The sequence below is a fragment of the Bos indicus genome, chromosome 14, assembly GCF_029378745.1.
Source record: "Bos indicus isolate NIAB-ARS_2022 breed Sahiwal x Tharparkar chromosome 14, NIAB-ARS_B.indTharparkar_mat_pri_1.0, whole genome shotgun sequence".
NCBI lineage: Eukaryota > Metazoa > Chordata > Mammalia > Artiodactyla > Bovidae > Bos > Bos indicus.
This window is the reverse complement of record NC_091773.1, coordinates 47,762,734-47,778,333: the sequence shown is the minus strand read 5'-3', so window position 1 is coordinate 47,778,333 and position 15,600 is coordinate 47,762,734.

Here is a 15,600-nt window from a genome sequence, read left to right as displayed (position 1 = left end):
GTCCCATGGTTGGTTTCTAGTTAGAGACAGAGCTGTTACTCAATTCACCTTTCTCTTATTCCAATCTCATACCCTCAGCTCAACCAAACTCTCTCAATAAAGAGAAACTATCAATTAAAAAAAATGTGTTGGAGTACAGTTGATTTACAATATTGTATTAGTTTCAGGTGTACAGCACCGTGATTCAGTTATACAGATACATATATTTATTCTTTTTTAGAGCCTTTCCCCCTAATAGTTTATTATAGAATACTGCCTTGAGATCCCTGTTCTTGTTGGTTATCTATTTTATATATAGTAGTGTATGTTTATTCCAAGCTCCTAATTTATTCCTCCTTCCTCAAAGTGTTTCCCCTTTGGTAATTATAGATTTGTTTTTGAAATTTGTGAGTCTATTTCTGTTTTGTAAATAAGTTCATTTATATCATTAAATTAGATGCTTTGTATGAATTATGTCATATGACATTTGTGTTTCTCTGACTTGACTTAGTACACCTATCAATGTTTAGATGATTGCTATTTACATGATTATTATCCATCCATGAGTTGGTTCTCTTGTTTATTTTCCTACTGTGTAGGAGACTGCCAGCAACTGGGATAATTAGAGTGGGACTTGAGAACCCCTTTGGCCAGATGCCCTGTGGAAATAATACTGTATCAGTCTGCTCAACTTGGACAACCTCATTCCATCTCTGAATTGTGTGGGAATTTCCCACTGCACAGCTGTTGGCCATTTGAGAACTAATTAGTCCTAGAGCATAAATAATAACTGACCACGGGGAGGGCTCTTCCTCCTTCCAGTTGGGGCTCCAGATGCTGGCCGAGTGTTTGACATGACAACTCTAAGGCTGGGGCTAACTTGTGGTATCTGAAAATATCATCTGGGAATTGCCTGCCTCAGAACCACAGGAATGCTTGTTAAAAATGCAGATTCCTGGGCCAGATTTCAAGCCTATAGATTCATAATCTCCCACATGCCTCTTGCATTCATAACATCTGAGAAACACTGCATTGTTGGGCTTTTGGAAATTTGAGAGGGTGAGACTTTTGTCTCTGTGTGTAATTTTTTTCTAGCCCTGCTTCTAAGAAGAGGTTTCTGTTAGGTTTATGCTTATAAAATGGTTATACAGTGGTTATCATACAAGGTCGTAGAGGCCATGAGCTGAAGCATAAAGTCAAGTAAGAATTCTCCTGTTGGGCTTGGAGAATCAAATAAAGGCCCTGGGAGAAATGAAGACAGTGTTATTTAAAGAGGAAGCAGCCAGCCTGTGGTCTTTGAAGTGGTGGCAGAGAAAACAGTCCTGGAAGCCTTGCTTTCCTTCCAGCTTTTATACTCCATGCAACAGAAGCCACACAGCTGGGGCTGGATCTGCATGATGTTGGAAGCAATTTTGGATCATATATCACATTTAAAAATCAGTGTTCAAGAAAATCTGGATTCATGGCCTCTCTTGATAAACCTCTAAATGTGGCATCACTGGGTCCTATTTTCTGAACCAGCAGTTGATGAGATTTTAACAGACACCACCCACCCCTCCCACTTCTGTTTGTCCATTTCACCACTATCCTCCCCCTGCTGTCTTGCTGCACACCCGACCTTGTCACTCGTTTCCATTACCTGCCGGACGTGCCTAAGCACATACCCTCCTGACAATGAATGGCTGGGAGAGAAGTGGGAGGAATACTGAACAGGAAGCAGAGGCTCCTGGAAGCATGTTCTTGGAATAAGAGCCCCCCCACCATTTTAAATTCCTATGTTGACTCACTAGTTGAAAAAAATGTAAATGTTTAGAGGAAACAGCATGAAAGCAAGATGACAAGGAAGGACCAGAAAGTAGTCAAAGTAAGTGGCTCCAGTCACCTCCTAATGCCCAGGGCCCTCAGCTCCGCCTGGGAGGTCACATCCAGGGGTCGCTTCCCATATTTATGGAGCAAGGCTGGTTGTCTATGTATGTCTTTGTCCTCCAGGTTTTATAAATGATAAATTCTTCTTCTTTTTTAAATTGGAATATAGTTGCTTTTTGGGCTTCCCTTATGGCTCAGTTGGTAAAGAATCTGCCTGCAATGTGGGAGACCCGGTTTCAACCCCTAGGTCGAGAAGATCCCCTGGAGAAGGGAATGGCTCCCCACTCCAATATTCTTGCCTGGAGAATTCCATGGACAGAGGAGCCTGGCAAACATGGGGTTCATGGGGTTGCAGAGGGTTGGACACGACTGAGTGACCAACACACACACATAGTCGCTTTACACTGCTGTGACAGTTTGTGCTGTACAGCAAAGTACAGTATGAATCAGCCATACGTACGTATTTATTTCCTCTTTTTTGGATTTCCTTCCCATTTAGACCCCACCAAGCACTGAGTAGAGTTCCCTGTGCTATACAGTAGATTCTTATTGGTTATCTATTTTATATGTGGTAAGTGTATATATGTCAATTCCAGTCTCCCAGTTCATCCCCCACACTTTTGGTGTCCGTATTTGTTCTCTACATCTGTGTCTCTTCCTGCTTTGCAAATAAGATCATCTATGTCATTTTTCTAGATTCCACATATATGCATTAATATACAGTATTTGTTTTCCTGAAGTGATAAATTCTTAAATTATATCTATGAAAGCGAAAGTGTGAGTTGCTCAGTCGTGTCCAACTCTTTGCGACCCCACAGACTGTAGCCCACTAGGCTCCTCTGTCCAAGGAATTCTCCAGACAAGAATACTGGAGTGGTTGCCATTTCCTTCTCCAGGGGATCTTCCAGACCCAGGGATCAAACCAGAATCTCCCACAGATTCTTTACCACCAGGGAAGCCATAAATTACTTTTATAGAAGAGACTTAGAGACTTGTAGAAATGAATTTTTTTTGGTGTGTGTGTGTGATATTGTGTATATAGTGACAAAAGAAAAATGTTTTGATGCAGGTAGTTACATACTTCCCGATACTTTCTAGGTATGAGCTGTTGGTCTGGTTTGATGCTTGTTGTGTTCATAGAGTATGCTATTTGATTCTCACAAACCCCATGAGTTTGTGAGATCTTGCTACCCAACCTTAAAGATAAGGAAACTGAGGTTCAGAGAAAAGAAGAGGTTTGCTTAAGGCATATTAGTGGTAAGTGACAGTTGTTCAGTCGCCAAGCTGTGTCCAATTCTTCTCCACTCCATGGACAGCAGCACACCAGGTTTCCCTGTCCTTCACCATCTCCTGGAGTTTGCTCAAGTTCATGTCCATTGCATCAGTGATGCCATCCAACCTTCTCATCCTCTGTTGCCCTCTTCTTCTTCTTCCTTCAATCTTTCCCAGCATCAGGGTCTTTTCCAATGAGTTGGCTCTTTGCATCATGTGGCCAAAGTATCAGTGAAGCTTTCAGCATCAGTCCTTCCAAAGAGTATTCAGGGTTGGTTTCCCTTAAGATTGACTGGTTTGATCTCCTTGCTTTCCAAGGGACTCTCAGAAGTCTTCTACAGCACCATAGTTTGAAAGCTTCAATTCTTCGGCACTCTGCTTTCCTTATTGTCCAGCTCTCACATCTGTACATGACTACTGGAAAGACCATAGCCTTGACTATATGGACCTTTGTCAGCAAAGTGATATCTTTGTTTTTAACACACTGTCTAGGTTTATCATAGCTTTCCTGGCAAGAAGTAATCGTCTTCTAATTTCATGGCTGCATCCACAATGATTTTAGTACCCAAGAAGAGGAAATCTGTCACTGCTTCCACCTTTTCCCCTTCTATTTGCCATGAAGTGATGGGACCGGATGCCATGATCTTAGTTTTTTAATATTGAGTTTCAAACTGCTTTTTCACTCTCCTCTTTCATCCTCATCAAGAGGCTCTTTAGCTCTTCATTTTCTGCAATCAGAGTGGTATCATCCACGTATCTGAGGTTGTTGATATTTCTCCTGGCAGTCTTGATTCCAGCTTGTAACTCATCCATTCTGGCACTTCACATAATGTGCTCTGCATTTAAATTAAATAAACAGAGTGACAATGAACAGCCTTGTCATACCCCTTTCTCAATCCTGAATGAGTCAGTTGTTCCATACAGGGTTCTAACTGTTGCTTCTTGACCTGCATACAAGTTTCTCAGGAGACAGGTAACGTGGTCTGGTATTCCCATCTCTTTAAGAGTTTTCCACAGTTTGTTATGATCTACACAGTCAAAGGCTTTAGCATAGTCAATGAAACAGAGGTAAATATTTTTCTGGAATTCCCTTGCTTTCTCTATGATCCAGTGAGAAATTTGATCTCTGGCAATTTGATCTCAGGTTCCTCTGCCTGTTCTAAATCCAGCTTGAACATCTGGAAGTTCTCGGTTCATGTAGTGCTGAAGGCTAGCTTGGAGCATTTTGAGCATAACCTTACTCACATGGGAGATAAGTGCAATTGTACTAAAGAATAGAACATCCTTTAGTACTTCCCTTCTTGGGAACTGGGATGAGGATTGACCTTTTACAATCTTGTGTCCTCTGCTGGGTTTTTCAAATTTGCTGACAATTGAGTGTAGCACTTTATTTATTTATTTATTTTTATTTTATGTTATTTTTTAACTTAACAATAATGTATTGGTTTTGCCATATATCAAAATGAATCCACCACAGGTATACATGTGTTCCCCATTCTGAACCCTCCTCCCTCCCCCCTCCCCATACCATCCCTCTGGGTCATCCCAGTGCACCAGCCCCAAGCATCCAGTATCGTGCATCGAACCTGGACTGGCGACTCGTTTCATATATGATATTATACATGTTTCAATGCCATTCTCCCAAATCATCCCACCCTCTCCCTCTCCCAGAGTCCAAAAGACTGTTCTATAGAGACACTGATGTATAGAGTGTAGCACTTTAATAGCATCATCTTTTAGGAATTTTTAAATAGCTCTGCTGGAATTCCATCACCTACACTAGCTTTATGGGCAGTAGTGCTTCCTAAGGTCCACTTGACTTCACACTTCAGAATGTCTGGCTCTGAGTGAGAGATTACATCATCATGATTATCCCGGTCATTGAGATCTTTTTCGCACAGTTCTTCTGTGTAGAAAGGTGAAGTGACAGAGCTGGGGTCTTAAATTCAACTGTGTCTGATTGTGAAGTCAGTAGTTTTTCTACCAGGGAGTCTAATGTTATATTTTCTCATTTTTTTTTCATGGTTTCAAGAGACATGTTATGGTTGAAGACATATATAATGGTATTTATTGGATTGTGTTATACTAACCAGTAGGTCATGCCACCTTAGAAATTTAACAGCATTTTTCTAAATAATAGGAATGTTTACTTGCTTTTAGGTTAGGACGATCACAGATGACTCATTCTAACTTCTAAGAATTTATAATTATTTTTCACTTATTTAGCATTGAATGGTTTAATATTTTTGGAAAAAGATCCTTAAACGAAAGTGTATTAAAATCTGCAATTTCTTTCAAAGAAAGTGGGAAAGTTTTGCCAATTAACTATAATGATCATTCTTTCATTTCATTCATTTTTTTCTGTAAATTTATTGAGATAATATTGATATATAACATTGTACAAAGAGCACAGCATGTTGATCGATACACCTATCTATTACAAAATTATTACCAATATGGTGTTCACTAGTTCCTGTATCTCTCCACATAATTACCACTTCTTTTTTTGTAGGGAAGATATTTAATATCTATACTCTCAGCAACTTTCAAGGATATAAGAAGATATTATTAATGATAATCACCATCATATACATTAGATTCCCAGACTCATGTCATAACTGAAGTTTATTCTCTGATCAACAACTCCCCTTTTCCCCCACCTCTCAGCCTGCGGTCCTACCATTCTACTCTGCTTCTGTGAGTTCAGCTTTCCTCGATTCCACATGTCAGTGATATCATACAGTATGTGTCTTTCTCTGACTTACTTCACTTAGTATAAGGTCCTCAAGGTCTACCTATGTTGGAGTAAATAGCAGGATTCCCTCGTTATGATTGAATAATATTCCATTGTGTGTGATGTATATTTACATACATTTGTATTTACATTGTATATTCATATTTTTTCCCCATTTTTTTTTTTGTTGTTGTTGAAAAACACTGAAGTGGTTTCCATCAGTTCAGTTCAGTTCAGTTCAGTTGCTCAGTCATGTCCGACTCTGTGAGCCCATGAACTGCAGCACGCCAGGCCTCCCTGTCCATCACCAACTCCTGGAGCCTACCCAAACTCATGTCCATTGAGTCAGTGATGCCATCCAACCATCTCATCCTCTGTCGTCCCCTTCTCCTCCCGCCCTCAATCTTTCCCAGCATCAGGGTCTTTTCAAGTGAGTCAGCTCTTCGCATCAGGTGGCCAAAGTATTGGAGTTTCAGCTTCAACATCAGTCCTTCCAATGAACACCCAGGACTGATCTGCTTTAGGATGGACTGGTTGGATCTCCTTGCAGTCCAAGGGACTCTCAAGAGTCTTCTCCAACACTACAGTTCAAAGCATCAATTCTCTGCTCAACTTTCTTTATAGTCCAACTCTCACATCCATACATGACTACTGGAAAAACCATAGCCTTGACTAGATGGACCTTTGTTGACAAAGTAATGTCTCTGCTTTTTAATATGCTGTCTCAGTTCAGGTCAGTTCAGTCGTTCAGTCGTGTCCGACTCTTTGCGACCCAATGAATTGCAGCACACCAGGCCTCCCTGTCCATCACCAACCAACTCCCAGAGTTCACTCAAACTCACGTCCATCGAGTCGCTGTCTAGGTTGGTCATAATTTTCCTTCCAAGGAGTAAGGATCTTTTAACTTCATGGCTGCAATCCATATCTTGGCTTATTCTTTGGTGATAGCCATTCTAGCTAGTGCGAGGTGATATTTCATTGTGGTTTCTGTTTTTTCTTTTTTGATTTGAAGTTGTGTGACTTCTTTGTATAATTTGAATATTAACTTCTTATCAAACAGATGATTTACAAATATTTTCTCCCATCCTGTAGGTTACCGTTTCATTTTTTTGATGGTTTCCTTTGTGCAGAAGCTTTTTACTTTGTAATCCCACTTATTTTTGCTTTTGTTGCCTTTGCTTTTGGAGTCAAATCCAAAAAATCGTGAAGACCAATGTCAAGGACTTTACACCCTGTGTTTTTGTCAAGGAGTTTTACAGTTTGAGGTCTTAAGTTCAAGTCTTTAATCCATTTTGAGTTGATCTGTCTGTGTGGTATAGGATAGGGGCCCATTTTCATTCTTTTGCAGATTTCCTGGGAAATCTTATGGACAGAGGACCCTGGTAGATTGCAGTCTATGGGATTGCAAAGAGTTGGACATGACTTAGAAACTAAAACAACAACCCAGATATCCCAATGTTATTTATTTGGTGCCTTTGTTGTAAATCAAATGATTTATATATGAGTGAATTTATCTCTGAGCTCTGTATTCTAGTTCTTTGATCTGTTTGTTTTTATTGCCAATACTGTATTATTTTAATTACTATAGCTCTGAAATATAAATTGAAATTAGGAAGTATGATTCCTCCAGCTTTGCTCTTCTCAAAATTTCTTGAGCTATTTGGGGTTTTCAAAGTCAATTTCCCTGGGGGTTCTCAGTCCCTTTGCCAGATCCTCAAGTTGGGAAATCTGTTGTGGGTCCTAGAACTTTCTTAACAGTATGAGAATTTATTTGCTATAACTATTCTGCAGTTTGTGGGTCATTTGCTTGGTGGCTCTATGGTAGGGTTAATGGCGACCTCCTCCAAGAGGGCTTTTGCCACACCCAGGACTGCTGCAATCCAGAGCCCCTGCCCTTGCAGCAGGCCACCACTGACACATACCTCTACAGGAGACATTCAACTACTCAAAGGGAGGTCTGGCTCAGTTTTTGTGGGGTCTCCTGGTGTCTACAAGGTTTTGTTTGAGCCCTCCAAGCGTCTTTGGTGTGTATGGGGTTTGATTCTAACTGTAATTTCTCCTCTCCTACCATCTTTCTGGGGCTTTTCCTTTGCCCTTGGACGTGGGGTATCTTTTTTTGGTGGGATCCAACACTCTTCTGTCGATGGTTGTTCAGCAGCGAGTTGTAATTTTGGAGTTCACAGGAGACAAGCACATGTCCTTCTACTCTGCCCTTTGTCATTCCATACAAAATTTTCAGTTCATTTCAGTTCAGTCATTCAGTCATGTCTGACTCTTTGCGCCCCATGGAGTGCAGCGCGCCAGGCTCCCCTGTCCTTCACCATCTCCTGGAGCTTGCTCAAACTCATGTCCATTGAGTCGGTGATGCCATCCAGCCATCTCATCCTCTGTTGCCCCCTTCTCCTCCTGCCTTCAGTCTTTCCCAGCATCAGGGTCTTTTCCAATGAGTCAGCTCTTTGCCAGAGTATTGGAGCTTCAGCTTCAGTCCTTCCAATGAATATTCAGGGTTATTTCCTTTAGGATCGACTGGTTGGATCTCCTTGATGTCTAAGGGACTCTCAAGAGTCTTCTCCAGAACCACAGTTCAGAAGCCTCAATTCTTTGGTGCTCAGCCTTCTTTATGGTCCCACTCTCATATCCATACATGACTATTGGAAAAACCATAGCTTTGACTATATGGACCTTTGTCAGCAAAGTGGTGTCTCTTTTTTTTAATACACTGTCTAGGATTGTCATAGCTTTCCTTCCAAGGAGCTAGCGTCTTTTAATTTCATGGCTGCTGTCACCATCCGCAGTGATTTTGGAGCTCAAGAAAATAAAATCTGTCACCATTTTTACTTTTTTACCATCTGTTTGCCATGAAGTGATGGGACCAGATGCCATGATCTTAGTCTTCTGAATGTTAAGTTTTAAGCCAACTTTTGCACTCTCCTCTTTCACTTTCATCAAGAGGCTCTTAAGTTCTTCTTCGCTTTCTGCCATAAGGGTGGTGTCATCTGCATATCTGAGGTTATTGATATTTCTCCTGGCAATCTTGATTCCAGCTTGTGCTTCCTCCAGTCCAGCATTTCTCCAGCATCTCTCATTATAAGTTAAATAAGCAGGGTGACAATATACAGCCTTGACGTATTCCTTTTCTTATTTGGAACCAGTCTGTTGTTCCATGTCCAGTTCTAACTTTTGCTTCTTGACCTGCATACAGATTTCTCAAGAGGCGGGTCAGGTGGTCTAGTATTACCATCTCTTGAAGAATTTTCCACAGTTTGTTGTGATCCACACAGTCAAGGGCTTTGGTGTAGTCAATAAAGCAGAAATAGATGCTTTTCTGAAACTCTCTTGCTTTTTTGATGATCCAACAGATGTTGGCAATTTGATTTCTGGTTCCTCTCCCTGTTCTAAAACAAGGTTGAACATCTGGAAGTTCATGGTTCATGTACTATTGAAGCCTTTCTTGGAAAATTTTGAATATTTCTTTGCTAGTGTGTGAGATGAGTGCAATTGTGCAGTAGTTTGAGCATTCTTTGGCATTGCCTTTCTTTGGGATTGGAATGGAAACTGACCTTTTCCAGTCCTGTGGCCACTGCTGAGTTTTCCAAATTTGCTGGCATATTAAGTGTAGCACTTTCACAGCATCATCTTTTAGGATTTGAAATAGCTCAACTGGAATTCCATCACCTCCACTAGCTTTGTTCATAGTGATGCTTCCTTAGGCCCACTTGACTTCACATTCCAGGATGTCTGGCTCTAGGTGAGTGATCACACCATCATGATGATCTGGTTCGTGAAATCTTTTTTGTAGAGTTCTTCTGTGTATCCTTGCCACCTCTTCTTAATATCTTCTGCTTCTGTTAGGTCCATACCATTTCTGTCCTTTATTATCCCCATCTTTGCATGAAAAGTTCCCTTGGTATATCTAGAGATCTCTAGGCTTTGCCTGTCTGTTGTTTTCCTCAGATTATTTTATTTCTGTTGGAATTTTGTTAGGGATTACATTGAATCTGTTTATTGCATTAGGTAGTATGGATATTTAATAATATTAATTCTTCTAATTCATAAGCACAGAGTATCTTTCCATCTATTCATGTCTTCAGTTTTTCTCATCAATATTGTATAGTTTTCAATGTATACTCTTTCACTTCCTTAATGAAATTTATCCGTAGGTATTGTATCCTTTTTGATATAATTGTAAATCAGACAATTTTCTTAATTTCTCATTCTAATAATTTATTGTTAATGTGTTGAAATGAAACTGATTTTTGTGTACTGATTTTGTATCTTACAACTTTACTAAATCTGTTTATTGTAACATTTTTCTTAAGGGGGAGAGTCTTTAGGGTTATCTATATATACCTTGCTTATTTAACTTATATGCAGAGTACATCATGAGAAACGCTGGGCTGGAAGAAGCACAAGCTGGAATCAAGATTGCCGGGAGAAATATCAATAACCTCAGATATGCAGATGGCACCACCCTTATGGCAGAAAGTGAAGAGGAACTAAAAAGCTTCTTGATGAAAGTGAAAGAGGAGAGTGAAAAAGTTGGCTTAAAAGCTCAACATTCAGAAAATTAAGATCATGGCATCTGGTCCCATCACTTTATGGGAAATAGATGGGGAAACAGTGGAAAAGTGTCAGACTTTATTTTTGGGGGCTAAAAGATTACTGCAGATGGTGATTGCAGCCATCAAATTAAAAGACGCTTACTCCTTGGAAGGAAATTTATCACCAACCTAGATAGCATATTCAAAAGCAGAGACATTACTTTGCCAACAAAGGTCCGTCTAGTCAAGGCTATGGTTTTACCAGTGGTCATGTATGGATGTGAGAGTTGGACTGTGAAGAAAGCTGAGCGCCAAAGAATTGATGCTTTTGAACTGTGGTGCTGGAGAAGACTCTTGAGAGTCCCTTGGACTGCAAGGAAATCCAACCAGTCCATCCTAAAGGAGATCAGTCCTGGGTGTTCATTGGAAGGACTGATGCTAAGGCTGAAACTCCAATACTTTGGCCACCTCATGCAAAGAGTTGACTCATTGGAAAAGACCCTGATGCTGGGAGGGATTGGGGGCAGGAGGAGTAGGGGACAACAGAGGATGAGATGGCTGGGTGGCATCACTGACTTGATGCATATAAGTTTGGGTGAACTCCGGGAGTTGGTGGTGGACAGGGAGGCCTGGCGTGCTGTGATTCATAGGGTCGCAAAGAGTCGGACACGACTGAGCGACTGAACTGAACTGAACTGATATATATTATCATGTGTAAGTAGATACAGCTTTACTTTTAATTTTCTGATTTGGATGCCTTTATTTATTTATTTATTTTGCCTAATTGCTCTGACTAGGACTTCCAGTACTGTTTTTAATAAAAAGTTTAAAGAGTGGGCGTTCTTGCCTTGCTCTTCATCTTGGAGAAAAAGCTTTCAGCCTTTCACCATTTAGTATGATGCTAGCTGTGGGCCTGTTATATGGATTTTGCTATGTTGAGGTACATTGCCTCTACAGCCATTTTGTTGAGAGTTTTGATAATGAAAGATGTTGAATTTTGTCAAATGCTTTCTGTACCTCTGTTGATTCTTACCCTTTTGTTACTGAAGTGTATCACATTGACTGATCAGCAGATATGGATCCATCCTTACATCCCTAGAAAAAATCTAACTTGGTTGTGGTGTATGATCCTCTTAATATACTGTTATAATCAGTTTGCTAATATTTTGCTATTTTTGCATTTATATCCACAGGGATATTGGCCTATAGTTTTCTTTTCTTGTAGTGTCCTTGTTTGTTTTTGGTATCAGGGTAATGCTGGGCTGGTTAGATGAATTTGCATGTGTTCCTTCTCTTCTATGTTTTGGAAAGGTTGAGAACGTTTGGTGTTAATTCTTCAAATGATTGATGGAATTCACCAGTGAATCCATTTCCTCCTGGGCTTTTTTTTTTTTTTATATATAGTGGATTGTTTTTGATTACTGATTCAATCTCACCACTTGTGATTTTTCTATTCAGATTTTTTATTCCTAATTCAGTCTTGTAGGTTCTAGAAATTTATCCACTACTCTGTTGCCATGTATTGTTTATAATATTCCCATATAATACTTTGTATTTCTATTATAAATTTGTCTCCCCTTTCATTTCTATTTTGAGTCCTCTCTTCTTTATTAGTAGTCTACCTAGACATTTGTCTATTTTGTTTGTCTTTTCAAAAAAAAGCTCTTAGTTTCATTTTTTTCCCTAATATCTTTTTTAGTCTCTATTTCATTGATTTCCACTTGAATTTATTATTTCCTTCATTTTATTAACCTTAGACTTTGTTTTTTCTTTTTTATAGTTTATTAAGATGTAAAGTTAGGTTGGCTATTTGAAATCTTTTTCTTTTATAGGTATTTTTATTTACTGCTATAATCTTCCCTTTTACAACTGCTTCTGTTGCATCCCGTAAGTTTTGGTTTTATCTATTTCCAATTTTTATTTGTTCGAATTTATTTTTTATTTCTTTTTCAATTTCTTCTTCAACCCATTCGTTGCTCAAGGGTATTTTGTTTTATCTCCACATATTTGTGAATATTCTAGTTTTCCTCTTGCAGTAGATTTCTAATTTCATACCATTGTTGTCAGAAAAGATGCTTGATATTGTTTTCTTTAATTTGGTGATGTGTTTGATGGTCTAATATATAGCTATTCTTGAATAATGTTCCATGTGTACTTGAGAAGAATGTGTATTCTGCTGGTTTTGGATGGAATGTTCTCTAAATGTCTAAAGCCATCTTGTCTAATGTATCACTTAAGGCCAACATTTCATTTTTGAATTTTGGTCTAGGCGATCTATCCAGTGTTGAATGTGGGGTACTGAACTCCCTACTATTACTGCCTCTTTCTCCCTGCAGAGATGTTTAGTATTTGCTGTAAAGCAAAGGCTTCCCAGGTGGTGCTAGTGGTAAGGAGCCCACCTGCTAATGCAAAGGACGTTAAGAGACTTGGGTTCGATCCCTGGGTTGGGAAGTTTCCCTGGAGGAGGGCATGGCAATCCACTCCAGTATTCTTGCCTGGAGAATCCTCATAGACAGAGGAGCCTAGAGGGCTACACTCCATGGGGTCGCACAGAGTTGGACACGACTGAAGCGACTGAGGACGCATAATGTGTATATTTGGGTGCCTTGATGTAGGCTATGTGAATATTTATAACTACTATATCTTGGTGAATTGAGCCTCTTTATCATTATGCCTTGACCTTCTTTGTCTCTTATTAATGTTTTTGGCTTAAAGTCTATTGTGTTTGGTACAAGATTAGTTGCCTCCACATGCTTTTTGTTTCTACTTGTAAGGAATATCTTTTCCCATCCCTTCACTCTGAAGTGAGTCTGCTGTAGGTAGAATATATTTGGGTCTAGATTTTAATCCCTTCAGCCATTCTGGGTGTTTTCATTGGTGAATTCAACTCATACATATCTAGAGTTATTATTGATATGCAAGGACTTAACTAATGCAGTTTTATTAATCATTATCAGTTTCTTTTTATGTTTCCATTGTTTGTTTTTACCTCATTTCTGGCTACTTTTGTAAATTGGTGATTTTTTATGATCATTTATTCTGTGTCCCCTTTCTTTATCTTTTACACTTTTACTATAGGCTGTTGCCTTGTGGTTACTAAGATGGTTACATAAGACATCTGATACATAAAACAGTCTATTTTAAGATGATAGAAACTTTAATTGTCTACAAGAGCTTCACCTTTTTGCTTTTCTGCCTTTAAATTTTTGAAGCATTATTTACTTTTTATATAGTGTGTTCATTAACAAATTATAATAGCTACAATTATTTTTAATACTCTTTTGATATTTATACTGTAGTTAAGTGGCTAACACATCGTCCTACTACAGAATTAGTTTTCTAAGTTTGAATGTTTACTTTTACCCATATGCTATATACTTTTGTACATTTTCATGTTACTGATTGACATTATTTCATTTCAGCTGGAAAAACTACTTTTAGCATTTCTTGCAAAGTGGGTCTAGGGCTGATGAGCTCTGCCAGATTTTTTTTTATGCTCTAGAAAATTCTGGGCTGGCAATTATTTTTCTTTCAACTTTGAATATGTCATTGCATCTCTCCTGACCTAGACTTTTAGTTGAGAAATCTGCTTAGAGCCTGATGGGAATTTCTTTATAGGTTATTATCTTTTTCCCTTGGCTGCTGTTAGGATTATCTCTTTATTTTTGATTTTTGACAGGGTCATTATAATGTGTCTTAGATATGGTTTTATTTGCACTGAGTTAATAGGGTTATATTAGCTTTGTATACTTGGATATATAATTCTCTACCCAGACTTGGAAAGTTCTCAGCTGTTATTTCTGTTTTAAATTGAGGTGTTGTTATCTCTGCAACCCCATGGACTGCAGCACCCCGGGCTGCCCTGTCCTTCACCATCTCCTGGAGTTTGCTCAAACTCATGGCCATAGAGTCGGTGATGCCATCCAGCCATCTGATTCTCTGTCGCCCCCTTTTCATCTTGCCCTCAGTCTTTCCCAGCATCAGGGTCTTTTCCAGTGAGTCGGCTCTTTGCCAAAGTATTGGAGCTTCAGCTTCAGTCCTTCCAATGAATATTCAGGGTTATTTCCTTTAGGATTAACTGGTTTGATCTTCTTGCTGTCCAAGGGACTCTCAAGAGTCTTCTCCAGCTCCACAGTTCAGAAGCCTCAATTCTTTGGCTCTCAGCCTTCTTTATAGTCCCATTCTCATATCCATACATGACTACTGGAAAAATCATAGCTTTGACTATATGGACCTTTGTTGGCAAAGTGGTATCTCTTCTAGGATTGTCATAGCTTTCCTTCCAAGAAGCAAATGTCTTTTAATTTTGTGGCTGCAGTCACCATCTGCAGTGATTCTGGAGCCCAGGAAAATAAAATGTCACCATTTTTACTTTTTTTCCATCTGTTTGCCATGAAGTGATGAGACTGGATGCCATGATCTTCATTTTTTGAATGTTGAGATTTAAGCCAGCTTTTTCACTCTTCTCTTTCACTTCTCTTCAAGAGGCTCTTTAGTTCCTCTTCACTTTCTGCCATTAGGGTGGTATCATCTGCATGTCTGAGGGTGTTGATATTTCTCCCAGCAATCTTGATTCCAACTTGTGCTTCATCCAGTCCAGCATTTCTCATGATGTACTCTGCATATAAGTAAATGAGCTGGGTGACAGTATGCAGCCTTGATGTACTCCTTTCCCAATTTTGAGCCAATCCATTTTTCCATGTCTGTTTTTAACTGTTGCTTCTTGGCCTGCATACAGGTTTCTCAGGAGACAGGTCAGGTGGTCTAGTATTACCATCTCTTTAAGAATTTTCCACAGTTTGTTGTGATCACATAGTCATAGTCAGTGAAGAAGAAATCGATTAAAAAAAAAATTCCCTTGCTTTTTCTATGATCCATCGGATATTTGCAGTTTGATCTCTGGTTCCTCTGCTTTTTCTGAATCCAGCTTGTATATCTGGAAGTTCTCAGTGACTACATCTAGTTGAAGCCTAGCTTGAAGGATTTTGAGCATTACCTTGCTAGTATGTGAAATGAGTGCAATTGTATGGTCATTTGAACATTCTTTGGCTTGCCTTTCTTTTGGATTGGAATGAAAACTGACCTTTTCCAGTCCTGTGGGCACTGCTGAGTTTTCCAAATTTGCTGGCATAGTGAGTGCAACACTTTAACAGCATCATCTTTTAGGATTTGAAATAGCTCCACATGAATTCCATCACCTCCACTAGC